Source organism: Salvelinus namaycush, chromosome 12 (assembly GCF_016432855.1).
Source record: "Salvelinus namaycush isolate Seneca chromosome 12, SaNama_1.0, whole genome shotgun sequence".
NCBI classification, from domain to species: Eukaryota; Metazoa; Chordata; class Actinopteri; order Salmoniformes; family Salmonidae; genus Salvelinus; species Salvelinus namaycush.
In genome coordinates this window covers 7,456,791-7,469,091 of record NC_052318.1, presented here as the reverse complement: position 1 = coordinate 7,469,091, position 12,301 = coordinate 7,456,791, and positions in this window count along the sequence as shown.

Below are 12,301 nucleotides of genomic sequence, written 5' to 3'. Positions count from 1 at the left end.
GAGGGTAGCATCTTGTATACAGTTGAAGTCGGAAGTTTACATACACCTTAGCCAAATACGTGTAAACTCAGTTTTTCAAAATTCCTGACATTTAATCCAAGGAAAAAATCCCTGCCTTAGGTCAGTTAGGATCACCACTTTATTTTAAGAATGTAAAATGTCAGATTAATAGTAGAGAGAATGATTTATTTCAGCTTTTATTTCTTTCACCTTCCCACATTCCCAGTGGGTCCGAAGTTTACATACACTTAATTAGTATTTGGTAGCATTGCCTTTAAATTGTTTAATTTGGGTCAAACGTTTCAGGAAGCCTTCCACAAGCTTCCCACAATAAGTTGGGTGAATTTTGGCCCATTCCTCCTGAAAGAGCTGGTGTAACTGAGTTCAGGTTTGTAGGCCTCCTTGCACGCACACGCTTTTTTGGTTCTGCCCACACATTTTCTATAGAATTGAGGTCAGGGCTTTGTGATGGCCACTCATACCTTGACATTGTTGTCCTTAAAGCCATTTTGCCACAACTTTGGAAGTATGCTTTGGGTCAAGGTCCATTTGGAAGACCCATTTGAGACCAAGCTTTAACTTCCTGACTGATGTCTTGAGATGTTGCTTCAATATATCCACATCATTTTCCTACCTCATGATGCCATCTATTTTGTGAAGTGCACCAGACCCTCCTGCAGAAAAGCACCCCCACAACATGATGCTGCCACCCCCGTGTTTCACGGTTGGGATGGGGTTCTTCGGCTTGCAAGCCTTCCCCTTTTTCCTCCAAACATAACAATGGTCATTATGGCCAAACAATTCTATTTTTGTTTCATCAGACCAGAGGACATTTCTCCAAAAAGTACGATCTCTGTCCCCACGTGCAGTTAAAAAACCGTAGTCTGTTTTTTTATGGCGGTTTTAGAGCAGTGGCTTCTTCCTTGCTGAGCGGCCTTTCAGGTTATGTCGATATAGGACTTGTTTTACTGTGGATATAGATACTTTTGCACCTCTTTCCTCCAGCATCTTTACAAGGTCCTTTGCTGTTGTTCTGGGATTGATTTGCACTTTTCACACCAAAGTACGTTCATCTCTAGGAGACAGAGCGCGTCTCCTTCTTGAGCAGTATGATGGCTGTGCGGTCCATTGGTGTTTATACTTGCGTACTATTGTTTGTACAGATGAACGTGGTACCTTCAGGCGTTTGGAAATTGCTCCAAGGATGAACCAGACTTGTGGAGGTCTACAATTTATTTTCTGAGGTCTTGGCTGATTTCTTTTGATTTTCCCACGATGTCAAGCAAAGAGGCACTGAGTTTGAAGGTAGGCCTTGAAATACATCCACAGGTACACCTCCAATTGACTCAAATTATGTCAATTAGCCTATCAGAAGCTTCTATAGCCATGACATCATTTTCTGGAATTTTCTAAGCTGTTTAAAGGCACAGTCAACTTAGTGTATGTAAACGTCTGACCCACTGGAATTGTGAAAGTGAATTTTAAGTGAAATAATCTGTCTGTAAACAATTGTTGGAAAAATTACTTGTATCATGCACAAAGTAGATGTCCTAACCGACTTGCCAAAACTATAGTTTGTTAACAAGAAATTTGTGGAGTGGTTGAAAAACGAGTTTTAATGACTCCAACCTAAGTGTATGTAAACTTCCAACTTCAACTGTATGTCCCTGCCGAAAAATTATGCAGCTGTGTCTCTCTCTCTCTCCCTCTCTCTAAACGTGATGCATTAAATTTACTAGTTACCTGTCCAAAATTGTAACCAGTAACGTAACTTTTGGATTACCCAAACTCAGTAACGTAATCTGATTACATTCTGTTCTTTTTAGATTACTTTCCCCTTAAGAGACATTAGAAGAAGACAAAAATGTATGTTACCAATTCAACGACATTTATTGCAGGATAAATCAATGTTAAAGGTTACATAGCTGGCCATATATGGATGTTAATTTTACTTTATGGGTTGGTTATGTAGGCTTCTTCTAACCCATCGCTTTCTACTACATATAATAATATGATTCAATTATATATGTACATTAAAAACCAAAGTCTATTAGAATTCCAGTCATTCCAATAAATGTTATACCCCTTGATCCTCAAGAATAGGACTTGGTAATATGGAAGTATAGATTATCCAAATTGTTTTACCCAAGCATGACCCCAAACCTAAGGACTTATTAGCCAGCCCTACTCTCTTGTTTATGATTTTGTTGTCATGGAGGACTGATTGGGCTCATTGATTTGAGTTGAAAAATAAATGCTGCGCTCATGGAATGGCATGCTTTCAGCACTACTGAAAAGTTATATTTACATGTGAAAAATGAATGCCATATGCTGCATTTTCAATAGGCCTATTGTTTACCTTTTTGTTTGCGACACTTTGATATCTTGATAATATGCAGCTGTTTAAAGGGCAAATCCATTGATGAAACAATAACAAAACGGTTGCCCCGCCTCTATTTTGGGTAAAAAGCTGAGGGATGGGCCTGGAGAAATGTAACCACTCTCAGAATAATAGACAGAGCTATGGATGCAAGGACTAACCATCCATGATATAACAAGTATTGTTTTAACCATGTTATGAGGCTATACAGTGTTAGTTTACATTTACAATGTTTACAAACATTGGAGTAAAACAAGGTTATTTTCTGGGGTTCTCATGGAGTGTGACAGTTCATGGAGTGTAACTAAGCTCACGAGTTATATTCTTCAAGAATCAACGGATATATATAATTCATAAGTCCAAAAATGGATGTAGCAGCTACAGATTGTCCCTTTAAGTCTATCAAAAGTGTGTGAGTTTGAGCAAGTGTCCATTAGGTCTATGGATAAAAAATGTTATCAGCATGAATTAGATTGAGCAATAAAAGCCCCACTTTTATTCCATAGATTTGGATCTGCACTATGCAGCTGTTGCGAGAGCCCATTCTTCACTGGCTACCCACTGGTTTCAAAAACAATGATTGATAGGCAGCTTAAACTTCTTGAATTCAACCATTATTGGGTTCAAATACACATTTAGATTTGTGAACAGCCATCCACAACAACCACAATCCGTAAGGCACAAATAGCTAAATGAGAGAGCAGCAGTGTGATTCACATCAATGCGCTACGTATATATTAATAATAGGTGATATCCGTATCGCTGTAGACCACAACACTCCTGTCATCTTCACCTCCAAGCGTTTATTCCATTTGGATCATCTTTGGATGCCGACAGCAGTCGCACCATTGGAAGACATAGCTTGGACTGTAGCCTACAAAAGCCTATTCGTGATATTTTCCCGTGATCCATCAAACACATTTGGTGTGTCATCATCGTGGTCTTTGACTTGTGGTCAGACTCACTCAGGTGGAACAAACTTAAACTAGCACCTTTTTTCAATGCTGATTTGAATGTCATTGAGAAAACAGAGAAGTGTCAAAGATGTTTTTTGCAAACCTCCTTTCTGAATTTAGAAGCAATCGTCGAAGTAATCATCTAGTTTTTCAAAAGTATCTGTAATCTGATTACAATATTTTAGCTGGTAACGTAATGGATTACAGCTACCGTTTTTTGTAATCCCTTACATGTAATGGATTACATGTAATCCATTATTCCCCAACCCTGTCCTTACTGAAGTATGCCCAGTTTGTCATTTATCAACTTTAACAGATCGCTTTCCACCCTTACCAGTCCCGGTGGTGAAAAGCATAAATCGTCTGTATCCGTCGAGGAGTCGTATTTTTGGGGGGGGAGATTGATTCTCCTCGTTTACTCTCCATCCTGTCTGAGTGTTGCTTGTTTTCGTAATATTTGTTGATACTTTTCTCTTGCCTTATGATTTGTTTTCTGTTAATATCCAGATCGAAGGATATTAACTACAAGTATATGAAGTGCTAATATTTAGTCCAATTTACTGACATTGAATATTATGTTTTTATCTTGAGGCGATCTGCTCCGCTGTGTTCAGTCCGCCATTTTAAGAAATTATTGGCAAAAGAGCTGATCTGATTGGTCAAAAAAAAGATCAGAATTGTGCTGCCTGTGTAAACATAGCCATAAATATTCAGACTATCATGCTCCCATGGAGTGTGTTAATATCTCGGTTTAGAAATCTCAAATGGCATTAGTAACTTTTAGGGTTGGGGCTTAATGCCTGTGGAGAGCCATTTTAGATAGGCCCACTAATCTAATCAATGGCTGCCATTAACCCCCGTGCATGTCTAAATCAATCTTGCAATTATCTCCACGGAGGACTGTTATTGTATTATGCTTAGATTAATCCCCTTTTTTGTTTCCTTTTACCCAGTCCAAGTCTGTGTAATCTGTTTGCGCTACAACTGTGGGCTCGTTCATGCAAGAAATTGTTTTGGGTGCTTCAAAGTAAAGGAATAACTTAAAGTGTCAGGAATCCTACTGGTTTGGTTGAAATGATTGACACTGTAATCTACATGTAGGCTATGATGTATATTATTAAAGCAATTTGACACAAGGGGGTGTGGTATATGGCAAATATACCACAGCTAAGGGATTTTCTTATGCACGACGCAAAGCGGAGTGCCTGGATACAGACCTTAGCCGTGATATATAGGCCATATACCACACCCACTGATGTGCCTTAATGCTATTGTAAACTGGTTACCAACGTAATTAGAGCAGTAAAAATACATGTTTTGTCATACTGGTGGTATACGGTCTGATATTCCACGGCTGTCAGCGAATCAGTATTCAGTGCTGGAACCACCCGATTTATAATATTCCTTTTAGCACTCAAATGATGCATTTCATATATGTTCATCTAATAAGGCCATAATAAATAACAGTTTTCAGGTACACATCCCGCAAAGTATACCTCTGCTTGTCTTCAGCATGCGCTTGCAGATACAATAAAGACTTGAATATATTCCATGTCTGGGCTAAATAATATATTGTATATGGCTTAAAAAACACACAAAAAAATGAAGTCATGACTATCTAAAAAATAAATCGGAACTATTTTTGAAGGCCTTTACAAGGTTTTACACTACATTATTTCTCATTTCAATGGCCTCTTATGGTATACAATCTGGAAATAGGATTGAGCCCAATTTCAAATTCTCCCATGTGTTAAATCATATATAATCCTAATAGGACATAGCTGAAAATCTGTCAGAAGATTTAATTCACTAAAAACAGGGGCAAAGTTACTGAGAGAGCCCTACCAGAGTTACTGAGGAACAGCTCCTCTTTGTAAGATGACTTCAATAGGCTTTCGTGAGTCCAGCCCAAGAAAATACCATTTCTGAATGGCAGCCAATATAGTTCCCTTTTAGAATCTCATCCATAATGCATTGCAGGTGATTTGTTCCAGGCAGACATTACGGGTCTATTACCGTCCTGCACATGGAAGTGAAGTTGTACTTTTTGACTTTGTCATCACACTCCAGCCTCCTCTGAAAAGAAGGGACGCTACAGATGAGCATGCAATATTCATGTCTGTCTTAAATGACTGGCAAACTGATTCAATACATCATTATTTTGGACTGGGATTTGGTATTTTGGTATTGGTATTTTATTAGGATCCCCATTAGCTGTTGCAAAAGCAGCAGCTACTCTTCCTGGGGTCCGACATTTGAATAGCATTTATTGCAGCACAATGGATTTTATTTGGCGAACAGACAAAGAGATGATTCAGGAGTTTCAGACGTGTTGAGGGAATCTGTTGAGCAGGGACAAAGCACAAACATACCATTTTTACAGGGTAGGTGATCTATTAGGCTGGTATTCAACAAATAGTAAAGTATTGAATAAACATAATTATCTTAATTACAGCATCTATCAAATGACAAAATGTGGTTAGTCCTTCTCATATTAATATAAGAGCACAGTGCCAGGCCTGATGACTCACAGTGCCAGACCTGATGCCTTACAGAGCACAGTGCCAGGCCTGATGCCTCACAGAGCACAGTGCCAGGCTTGATGCCTCACAGAGCACAGTGCCAGACCTGATGCCTCACAGAGCACAGTGCCAGGCCTGATGCCTCACGGAGCACAGTGCCAGGCTTGATGCCTCACAGAGCACAGTGCCAGGCCTGATGCCTCACAGAGCACAGTGCCAGGCCTGATGCCTCACAGAGCACAGTGCCAGGCCTGATGCCTCACAGAGCACAGTTCCAGGCCTGATGCCTCACAGAGCACAGTGCCAGGCTTGATGCCTCACAGAGCACAGTGCCAGGCTTGATGCCATAGGCAGAGAAGACACCCAGAGGCTGCTGTTTGGACAAGAGGCTGCTGCTGGTAAGAGGGCAACATATAGGTAGAGGCAGATGCCTATTGTGACAAAATGCAGTATGTACTTGGACAAGAGCATGTCAAGTGAGGTGTAGAAAAAGTAAAACATTAAGGTTATCCAACTGACAATATAATCATTCCTGGACCTATGTACTGTCAGTCAATTGTTTTACAGACCAGGTTGAGAAACAAGGAATTATGAATGTTGAATGTGATTCCATGTGATACCCTATTGGCACTTTCACTGCCTCAATATCTTACACTTTGGCTTGAATGCCATCAAAATGTAACCTGCTAGGACTAAAGAGGATAACTTTAGCAACATGGATTTTTACTATCATATTACCAGCAGTGAGTTAGGAATATGTTTTCCTTCTTCATTCTCATTTTAATTGCCCTAATGATAGGCGGCTGGGAGCCCACTGCTACCACTCAGTATAGTGTATTCAGTATAATAGAAGTGCTTTAAACTATCACTAATTTCCATTATTCATCAAGGAGCTCTTTTAGTGCAAACCCAACAGTGCTTAATTTAGAATGCAGAGCCAAGGCACATCGCTCACTGTTTCTTAGACCAATTAAAAAAATTCTGTTTACATGTGTTATTTTAGCAAAAAAATAGAAAAATAATAATACTTTTTTCAGAGAGATTCAGTTTTTGTCTGATGAGGGTGTTTTCACTGGCCGTGTGCATCTGGATACAAAATGAGCAGTTAGTATTTTTGCATCAAGAGGACCCACAGATAACTCCGTAAGAGACCAACTGAGAAGTTGCAGTTTGAAAGAGCAGAGCTGAGGGAGGTTATCTATAGTTTGACACATTCCACTAGATTCTGTCGGATAATAAGTACAAAGCATCGTTTTTTTAGGTGACAAGCTTTAGTCTGTGGGAAGCAAACTCAGAAGTTTATTTCCTTGGTGCTAAAGCTCCCGAGGAATCATCTCTTTAAAAAAAAGCTCTGACTAGCTGTTTGAATGGATTATCGATTGAATGGCAGCTGCCAATATCAGATAAGACGGTGGATGACTCCCAAATGGCACCCTATTGTCTACATAGTGCACTGTTTTTGACCAGAGCCCTTTGGGATGCAACCTGTGTCTGACTGAATCACAAGCTTCTTCTGGTGGTGGTGAACCTCACTCTGAGCCCATGACGCTTGACTGGTGAAGACTAACAGAGCGTGAAGACGCTGATGGCCTTTCCCTCTCAGTGGTTCTCTAACACATTACTGGGACGCATTATCCCAGCCTGTATGTCTTGGCAAAGTTGTGTCCATTCTTGAGCCTTCCTGCACCTAACCACAACAGCCTTCAGGCTTCCTGCATGCTGTAAGATAAAGGGAAAGAACACAGGACATCTACCTAAAACCAGAGTGAGGAGCTGAACCCACACCTGCCAGGTGAGGCGCCCAGGAAAGAGGGAAGTCGAGCAGGAGAAGTGTCTTTCAGACTCTTTGAGACTTCTGTCTTTCATATCACTTTGCTCTACACCTGGCTGGAGCCAAGAGCTAAAATAAGAACTGAACTTCTGAAAGAAACTATTCCAAGTTTCAGGAAGTTGAGGGCAGAATCTGGGCTATGGCAGTTGAGTTGGGTCAGCCATTTGGAAGATACTGTGCAACTACCATCGGGACCCACACTGAGTCGTCTCACCTATATCTCATGCAGTACTGTAAATTACTGACTAGCCATGCATGTTTGTTTTAGCAGTACAGTACTGTAAATTACTGACTTGCTATGCCTGTTTGTTTTAGCAGTACAGTACTGTAAATTACTGACTAGTCATGCCTGTTTTAGCAGTACAGGGATGTAAATTACTGACTAGCCATGCCTGTTTGTTTTAGCAGTACAGGGATGTAAATTACTGACTAGCCATGCCTGTTTGTTTTAGCAGTACAGGGATGTAAATTACTGACTAGCCATGCCTGTTTGTTTTAGCAGTACAGGGATGTAAATTACTGACTAGCCATGCCTGTTTGTTTTAGCAGTACAGGGATGTAAATTACTGACTAGCCATGCCTGTTTGTTTTAGCAGTACAGGGATGTAAATTACTGACTAGCCATGCCTGTTTGTTTTAGCAGTACAGGGGATGGACGCTCGATCATAGAAGCATTGAGATTCTCAGGAATTCCTAAGGAGGTGGACCTGTCTTTTGAGTGATGGCCCTTGTGGCTGAAATTGAACCTTCATATGACACTTATTGGGAGAGAACAAGTAGAGTAATTCTGCGTGTGTGTGTGTGTGTGTGTGTGTGTGTGTGTGTGTGTGTGTGTGTGTGTGTGTGTGTGTGTGTGTGTGTGTGTGTGTGTGTGTGTGTGTGTGTGTGTGTGTGTGTGTGTGTGTGTGTGTGTGTCAGGTCCACTGTTGCTGACCTCACAGATGTTTCTCTCCAGGCCCACATCGACCCAGACCACTGTCACAATGAACAAGTCTTATTACAGGAAACCGAGACAGTCACGCTGTGAGCTCATTGGGTTTTATCAGTGTTATTAAGACGTCCTGCAGGCACCAGCTCTGAGAACCAGTAGCGATGCAGGCCAGGATATGGATAAGCCATTTATGACCTGTCTAGAACTCATGCCTCAAACTCTGAATAATTCAGCAGTCCCATCCCTACCCAGGTTTTCCCCTCTCTGCTCTGGCTCCTGCTCTGCAGCATTCAGACCAGCGCCCTATGAAAAAGCATGGCACGCCACTGGAGAGAGGCTGAAAGTGTTGCTATTCGTTGTTCACAGGCGGATGGATGACATTTTAACATCAATGTAAATGACCCACAGCAGGCACAGTGCAGTGTGTAAGGTCTCCAGAATCCATGCCCTCATAGTTACAGGGCCTTAACTACCTCGATAAATATGCATGTACATAGAGGCATTACATTGAACAAGTCAATGAAAAAGGAGAAATTCTACAAGACCTGCAACTGGTAGAGTCTGGTAGTTAAGGTCAACATGACTAAAGGTTGTTTTTCCACTTCATCATACTGAAACACCTCACCTTATAGGCATAGACAAAGTCATCCATTACTTTGGCTTTGGAGCAAAGCCCTTCACTGCACATACACAGGATGCTCATAGACGAGCGGTGCAGGGCCGTGAAGAGCCTCAACGTGTCATCCCAGGCTGCAAACACGGAAGCACTGGCATAACAGTGAATTTAATGATTACAAATATAGCATGTGACTCCGTGTTTGTGGAATTAAGAGACAGGACAATGTAGTTAATGCCGTGGTGAGAGGGAGAGGAGACTTCTGAGTGGTCCAAGTCTCTCCACTCCACTCTTTTCATTATTTATTTAACCTTTATTTAACTAGTCAGTTAAGAACAAATTCTTATTTACAATGATGACCTACTAGGGAACAGTGGGTTAACTGTCTTGTACAGAACATCAGATTTTTACCTTGTCAGCTCGGGGATTCGATCCAGCAACCTTTCGGTTACTGGCCCAACGCTCTAATCATTAGGCTCCCCCGCCCCCAAACTTAATCAGTCCAATCCACACATGGCCGTGGCTCACACTGCACGCTTGTGCAAGTTACGCAATGGTCACACTCTTTTCGCCAGTAAAACTCATTCCACTTGGTGGAGCAGTGAACCCTCTCTTTTTCACCACATAAGCAGCTTCAATTACAGATGCCTGTCAACCTGATTTCCATGCATGGGTGAAGCAGGCATTGAAAAGATAGAGGCCTATAACTGATAGCTGACCTTTTCCAATAGCAAAGCAGATTAAGGCTTCACTGAAAGGGATTTGTCCTTTTTTTAAATGACCCCTGGTGATCCTTTTTCCTAATTATAGTAACCAAGCAAATGACATAGTGTCCAACAAACGTGCATAGGGCTATCATAGCTAGACTATTAATGTTCTTTGTCCATGAAAGCATTGGAAATGGACTAAAGCACTGTCATGCAGAGACAAAGACATGTTTGTGAAAAAGCATTGTTGGTGGAACAGCTAAGGGTGAAAAGGACACACTGTTTGGAGTTTCAAAGTTACCACAGCTTTGTGGACTACTCAGTAAGATCACCTTGCCTTACTGTAGGCAGCAGTCTGAAGAGAGGGGGAAATTCTGCTCTTTTTTATCTATAAATAGCTGCCAGGTGGTGTTGTGTTCAGAATACCTGTGGGGATTAACATGTGTGTATCTATCACGGCGCTAAACACAGTAAGATGGTCATCTATCGCTTTCATCCGTCTCTCTGTTTGGCGGATAACCACTGCACCCAACTCAAACAAACACTGCTCTACAGTGGCTGAAGATATGTTCTGAACAGGCTGTTAGACAACCTTGGGGTTTCTTTATCTCTTTTCTTCTTCAGGGCAACTTCAGAGATAATGGTGATCATTAGCTACTAACTTGTTTGAAATAATGTGATCTGCTTGTGGTGTTAGATGTAATTGTGTGTCATTTGAGCGAGGCCTTTTGAGAAATCAAGGGAGGCAAATCAAATCAAATGTGATTTGTCACGTACACATGCTTAGCAGATGTTACCCGCAATAACATCTGCTAAACGTGTATGTGACAAATAAAATGTGGACTACTGATTTTATGTAATTGTGGGTCATTTGTGGGTCAGTCCACCCAGGCCGTTATTCTCCACAATTAACTTATTTTTTCCCCCTACCTTAATAAATACAATTTCCCTAAGATATTAAAGTCCTCTACACACCAATACAACTCTGCCCCAATTATTCCTCTCCCTCTGGGTTGCTGAAACGATGAATGACGCAGACTTTGGCTGTTCTCTTATTATCCTCCATGCATGCCCGAAGCTAGCTCTACCTGAATTATAGCCGAGGCCTACATCTGAAGCTAGCTCTACCTGAATTATAGCCGAGGCTTACATCTGAAGCTAGCTCTACCTGAATTATAGCCGAGGCCCACATCTGAAGCTAGATCTACCTGAGTTATAGCCGAGGCCCACATCTGAAGCTAGCTCTACCTGAGTTATAGCCGAGGATTACATCTGAAGCTAGCTCTACCTGAATTATAGCCGAGGCCCACATCTGAAGCTGGGTCTACCTGAAGTATAGACAAGGCCCACATCTGAAGCTGGGTCTACCTGAATTATAGACAAGGCCCACATCTGAAGCTAGGTCTACCTGAAATATAGACGAGGCCTACATCTGAAGCTAGCTCTACCTGAATTATAGCCGAGGCCCACATCTGAAGCTGGGTCTACCTGAATTATAGCCGAGGCTTACATCTGAAGCTAGCTCTACCTGAATTATAGCCGAGGCTTACATCTGAAGCTAGCTCTACCTGAATTATAGACAAGGCCCACATCTGAAGCTGGGTCTACCTGAAGTATAGACGAGGCCTACATCTGAAGCTAGCTCTACCTGAAGTATAGACAAGGCCCACATCTGAAGCTAGGTCTACCTGAAGTATAGCCGAGGCCTACATCTGAAGCTGGGTCTACCTGAAGTATAGACGAGGCCCACATCTGAAGCTAGGTCTACCTGAATTATAGCCGAGGCCTACATCTGAAGCTGGGTCTACCTGAAGTATAGACGAGGCCCACATCTGAAGCTAGGTCTACCTTATTTCTTAGACGAGACCCACATCTGAAGCTGGGTCTACCTGAATTATAGACGAGGCCCACATCTGAAGCTAGCTCTACCTGAAGTATAGACGAGGCCCACATCTGAAGCTAGCTCTACCTGAAGTATAGACGAGGCCCACATCTGAAGCTAGCTCTACCTGAAGTATAGATGAGGCCCACATCTGAAGCTAGCTCTACCTGAAGTATAGACGAGGCCCACATCTGAAGCTAGCTCTACCTGAATTATAGACGAGGCCCACATCTGAAGCTGGGTCTACCTGAAGTATAGACGAGGCCCACATCTGAAGCTAGCTCTACCTGAATTATAGATGAGGCTTACATCTGAAGCTGGGTCTACCTGATCAGTTATTCTTCTGCTATTTCTTCTGTTACCAAAAATATTTACATGTTAACAGCATCTTCTTATTACAATTATTATATATTTTTTTACATTGAGTCATTTAGCAGATGCTTACAATTAGTGCATTAATCTTAAGATAGCTAGGA